This window comes from Octodon degus, unplaced genomic scaffold (genome assembly GCF_000260255.1).
Source record: "Octodon degus isolate 3935 unplaced genomic scaffold, OctDeg1.0 scaffold00067, whole genome shotgun sequence".
Lineage (NCBI taxonomy): Eukaryota > Metazoa > Chordata > Mammalia > Rodentia > Octodontidae > Octodon > Octodon degus.
The window spans coordinates 10,553,190-10,559,321 of NW_004524643.1; positions in this window are offsets into that span (position 1 = coordinate 10,553,190).

The following is a 6,132-nucleotide window of genomic DNA, read 5'->3' on the forward strand; positions in this document are numbered from 1 at the left end:
CAGTGCACATTCCTCAGGCCTGAACTCAGCTTGGAGCTGTTCCACGGAGCCAGCAGTTACTCTGAGTTCTGAGCTCAGCCAGCCCCTCACTAAGATAGCTCCCGGCCAATTTCCGTCTCCTGTGGGATGACTGAGCCCTCAGCACTCACTACCAGGCGGTGCAGTCTTTCATGTCTGCTGCTCCCCTCCACTGCTCATCTCTCTGGGGAGGCCTCTGGGGTCACCACCCATCACTGTCTGTCAGCAGATTTGCATCCCTCCTCCTACACAGTGAGTCCTATGTAGGGAGAAGACACCACCAGCTACCTCCCTAAACCTCACTCAAGTTTCTTCCCTTACTCTCTCTGTGGGCTTCAATTCACATTTCTCATCTGTTCTGGGACTGGGGTGCCCACTTTCCTCCTTCTTGTCTTCCTCACATTTGTATATGCCTCATCAGGATGGTGACTCTCAGAGGGGCTCTTTCTCTGCTGCACAATCTTGCTGCTCCCCTCAGACATGGCTTTCAGGATCCTGTGTGCTAGTGCCTGTAAGTGAACCGACAGGTATACAGAGATGTTGTCATAAGCATGATTAAACATATGGTCCACTTTTTCCATATGATGATGCTGTACACCAGCATAGGGCGCTGGGCTTTTCTTTTCCGTAAATTCATGTGCGAAACTTGTGAGTGATTCCTGTTTGTACAGACAAGTAATCAGATAGTTCTGAGTCAACATTTATACTCCAAATGAGCAACACTCAAAACATGTGTCATAGGCACCAAAGAGAGCAAGGAAATACACAAAGGCCTCTCAGTGTCCACACTGGGAACTGGCCTGCTATCCCTTTCTTGCTGCTCTTCTAATGTGAGTGGGGTTTTGGTTTTTGGAGAGTGTTCACAGAGGTACAGGGAGTTTGCAACACATGTCACTGCACATAATTCATGGCTATTGATGTTGCCTTTGATCACTGAGTGCAGTAGCCTTAGTCTGGCTCCTTCCCTGTTCAGTTCCTCTTGTTCCCTGCTTCTGTGTTCTGGTCTTTGCAAATGGGTCACAGTATTTAGGAGAGAAAAAGCAAGGAAAGAAAAAGCCTTTGGATTCAACTCTATGTCTTTTCTTCCCTGGCATCTGGGCCTGCTTACACATTGTTTCTGAAGTAAACCATGAAGAAAAATAATGAAAGTAATGGCAGTTGCCTTGTGTGCTTGTGCAGTTGCTTCTATCCAGAAGATAGTAACATAACATGGGAGAAGTGGGACCAGAGTTCTTCCCAGTACCGAAGGACGTCCATAGGCTTCTGGACGAATCCCATCATCAAGGATGAAGATGATATGTTGAACATCACCAGCTACTTGAAAATCAGTTCCTCTTTGGAAAACAGTTTGATCAATCACCGCTGTACAGTGTGGCACCCATCCTTGTCCACCTTGCAGAGGCTGAATGTCACAGTGCCTGTGGGAGGTAAGTGTCTTTTTGCCCATTTCCTCAGTCTTTCTTTCTTTTTTCAGTTCCTTTTTGGACTGGGAAATTGAATTCAAGACCTCACACTTGCCAGGCAGGCACTGTGACACTGAGCTATAGCCCTGGCCCGATTTCCTCCCTGTTTACATCTTGTGCATAGCACATATCTCTCTGGTAACTGATCAGTCTAGGGGCTTTGCCTGTATTTCATGGAGAAAAGAGTAAGCTGGGCTAACAGCACAAGCTGGGGCCTGGGTCAGCTCAGGCTCAGAAGCAACAGTCTGAGTTGGGTCCCTGGGCCTGGGAGTATCATGTGGAATGGGGAAAGTGTTGACAATAGTCATCAGGTTGGAAACAGGGCTACTTGTCAGCTCATGGCAATCTTCCTGCCTCAATTCATTTGCATCTATGAATGTTCTGTGTCCATAAATGTTTCTAGCTCGAATGTTTCTAAATCAGGGCTTCCTGCACTCAGATATGGGAAATGTGTGTGATAGCAGTGGTGATGCTGAGACCTGTGCTTGGGTTGATGGTGGGATCTCTTGACAGGAAAGTGACAGACAGCTCGCTGGTGCTAGCAGTAGCTGTACTGTGTGTCACGTCTTAGGCGCTTGCCAATGGTTTTTTTTTTTTTTTTTTTCTGCCAACGGTTTATCTTTATTCCTCTTCAGTTTTTTTTTTCCCTGCAGAATCTAACAACATACATTACATTTGATTCCCTGTTGATTTTATTGTATTGATGTTATGTTTTCCTAATTGGATGAGTAAGGAGTTCTGTGTTAGTTATTTCCTTGTTGCTACAACAAAGTACCTGAGAAGTGAAATTAAAGGGGAAAGATTTATTTACTAATATGATTATATTAGTGTATAATCGTCTGGCTCCAGGAAGGTGGCTCGGGCCAGCAACATAGTTCATTGTGGGCAGAATATAACAAAAGCAACAAGGGACCTTAGCTTTACGATGGTGATGATGATGATGATGATGATGATGATGATGATGATGATGATGATTTTCTTCCTTATCTCTTATTTATTCTGTTGAGGCTACTGGGATTCTGGCAGTGCCAAACCAATCAGTGGACTGATTTAGTAACGACGCAGCTTTAATCCTAGGATTGTACCCTGAGTCACATATTCTAGGTCCAGCCACCTCTGGACAAGCTGCACCTTGTGATCTTATGAGGCTTTTTGGGAGATATCTAGACACAACCCATATCATGCTCTGAAAGAAAGCATAGTCCTACGTTTTGGCACTGACCCTAAGACCTCTTGATCATGGTCTGTGGGTGGGACAGGGAGATCTGTAGTGTGGTGCTGGTGTATTTAAAGTGTTGTATATTTTTCTCTTTGTTGTTATATTGGTGAAGAACTTTGCCATGCGATCACCAAGTGTTGGTTTCTGACTCGGGCCAATGCACTGTGGAGCTTCCTTTGACTCTATACAATACACATATCACTGTGGACTGAATCTGACCATGGGAGCTCAGCCCAGGGCTTTGATCTGGGAGCACGTTGCATCATTTTCACACACGCAGAGCCCACAGCTCAGAAAAGGGAGCTCCCTCCCATGGTTGCTCATGCCTGCCTCATACCTAAGTGGGATAACTCACCACAAGCTTTCACTGCCTTACCAAGAGTCTGTTCACCTTCAGTTATGTTTATGCACAGAATCCCTGATTGTGGCCCACGTGACACAGCTTTTAGATTTGCAGACCCAAGAGATCGGGGAATGTGTTTGTTCAAATGATTCTAACTTTGTTTTTCCCACTTCACTTCTGGGGCTTGAACACAAGACCCCAAGTATGCTAGATAAACGCCATGTTCCTGAGCTATAGCATCACAGTTCTAAGGGACACATTCTTCCTAGGTATGCACGGGCCTGCTGAGATGAAAGCTGCGCGTGAGCAGATACTTCCCTTTGGAAACGTACACAGAGAAACTAACTTTGTCAAAAAGAAAACTCCTGCTCCGGGGAGCTAGCTCCATGGTCTAAGCACCTGCCTAGCAAGTTCAGGGCTCAGGACTGATCCCCAGTACAGAATGCTGGGCTTGTCCCTGAAACCCAGTCACTCCCTGCCACCCACTGAAACCCGGAGTGGTAGCACATGCCTGTCATCCCAGCACTGGTGAGGCTGAGGCAAGAGGACGACTCTGAGTCTGAGCTGCACAGCAAGACCCTGTATCAAACAAACAAACAAACAAACAAACAAACAAATAGATTTTAAAAATTCAAAATGAAAATAAAAAGAAGGAAACTGCTCATCTCACATTGGTGAAGTGATTTGTGGCATTTATTCTCTTGGTGGGTGCTAAGTCAATGAGAAAATGATATAGAATTGTCTATATAATTTAATTATTATTATTTTTTGAGTGGGTCCAGCCCACCCTGAGGGAAAAGCTGTGGGGCTTGTGGTGCTGGGAATCGAACAGTGGTCTCTTGCATCTGCAAAAGGTTGCCTAAGCAAGTGCTTTAGACTGCTGAGCTATCTTGATGGCACCATTTTCTTTTTCTTTTTCTTTTTTTTTAATACAGTATCTGGGATTGAATTCAGGACCCTGTGCTTACCAGGTAGGCACTTATTCTACTGAGCTATCTCCCCAGCCTCTCCTTTCAATTAAAAAATTCTTTTATTTATTTATTCGTTTGATAAAGTTCTCCCTATGCAGTTCAGATTTGTAGTGGTCCTCCTACGTCAGGCTCTCCAGTGTCTGGGGCTGGCACAGCATGTGGTATGAGGGATTGAACCTGAGTCCTTGAGCTTGCCAGGCAGGTTCTTAGATGGCTGAGCTATCTCCCAGCCCTACATGTGTTTCTTATGATACTCATGATCGTTTTCCTATTTTGTCCTTGCTTGGATTCTCACATGCAGGTGCTGTTCTCATGAATCAACACCCAACAGTGACACTGAAGCCGGAAGCATAGCCCTAGCAAGTATCACACAGATGTTTGCAGTCCTTCACAGGTCTCTATGTCCACATCTGTGCAGCATAGCCTTACAGTGACATCCTGCCCCCTTCCTGGACATTGGGTTCAAACATGTGCCTTGGTGTAGAGAATACAAGAAAGGGACTGTAGGCCAGCTCCCAGTGTGGCCATTAAGATGACTTCCATGTCTTTTTGTGTTGTGTTTGGCCTCTGACACAAGAAGGATGAATCCACGCTGACCTACTGGAGGAAGAGCAACCCAGAAAGCACAGCCCTGTCATCTTTGGTGAAGGGACAGCCATTCCTCTCTACTCAAGTTGTCTGCCTCTGGTCAGCAGCATGGACAGAACCAACACTCAGGACAAGAGAAAATTAAAAAAAATTATTTAATGATGGTTCAGCGAGACAGCTCAGCAGACTAAGCACCTGCTTTGGCAAGCACAGGTACTAGGGTTCGATCCCCAGTCCCACGTGCTGTGCCAGTCCCCCATCCCGGGGTGTCCTGAGCCAGGAAGGAGTCTGGGCTTGGTGGCTCATGCCTATAATCCCAGTGTTGGGCAAACTGAAAACAGGAGGATTACTAGGAGTTCAAGCTGTGTAGTGAGACTTTGTACTAAATACATATATGAAAACAAAAAAAATTATTTCATGAGAAAAAATAAAACAAAATTTTCAAGCAAGATTATGGGAATACAACAATTATTATTATATGATGTATTATCTTTTTAATATCCATTACTCATCATATATGATATAGGCATTCAATTGTTCAAAACACATTAGCACTAAGCTTTCTTTTCAGTGAACTAAATTAGGGGCATAACTCTCTGAACTATATTTTTTTCTCTTTTCCCATTCCAGTATCTCTTTTCTTTTGAACAGTTTCTTCCTATTTTATGATACTTATACTTTTTGGCTCATATTTATTCATTTAGCTTCTCACAGTAACAAGACAATGTGAGGTTTGCACATGTGAATCTGCTCTATTTCAATTATAAATATGGTTTTGAGTTGCATTCCATTTACCTAGAAAAGTCTCCAGTTTATCCTTCTTTATGATGATGTAGTACTCCATCACAGAAATAGGCCACATCATTTTTATTCATTCCTCAATTGATGGGCATACGGGTTGTTGCCAACACCTAGCTGTAACAAATTGTGTTGCTATACATATGGGTGCACATGTATCACTCTGGTACAATGTTTTTAATGCTTCTGGGCAGATACCCAGCAGCAGGATAAGTGGACCAAGAATGACCTCTGATCCTAGTATTTTAAGGAATCTCCACTCTGATTTCCACAATAGCTGTACACGGTTCTAATCACACCAACAGTGAAGAAGGGTTTCTTTTTCCTTACGGCCCCTCTAACATTTGTTACTGGTTGTTTTCCTTTTTTTTTGGTTGTTTTCTTGATAATAGCCACTGTTTCTGGAGTGAGATGGAATGTCAGTGTTCTTGAATTTGTGTCTCTCAACATAAGTGATGCTGGACACTTTTTAATACATTTATGTTTGTATTTCTTCATCTGAGATGAGTGTATTCATCTCTGATGCCCCTTTTTGCTTTAGATTTTTTGTAAGCTGTCTCCTTTAGGATTGGGTCTTCAAATTTGGGAAGTCTCATACTTTTGACTTCTTATATGTTCTGGATAGTAATCCTTTGTCTGAGGAACAGCTGGCAAGCACTGTCCCCACTTTATGGGTCCTCTCTTTACTCTGTTAGTAGTTTTCTTCCTATATTGAAGTTTTTTTTTAAATTT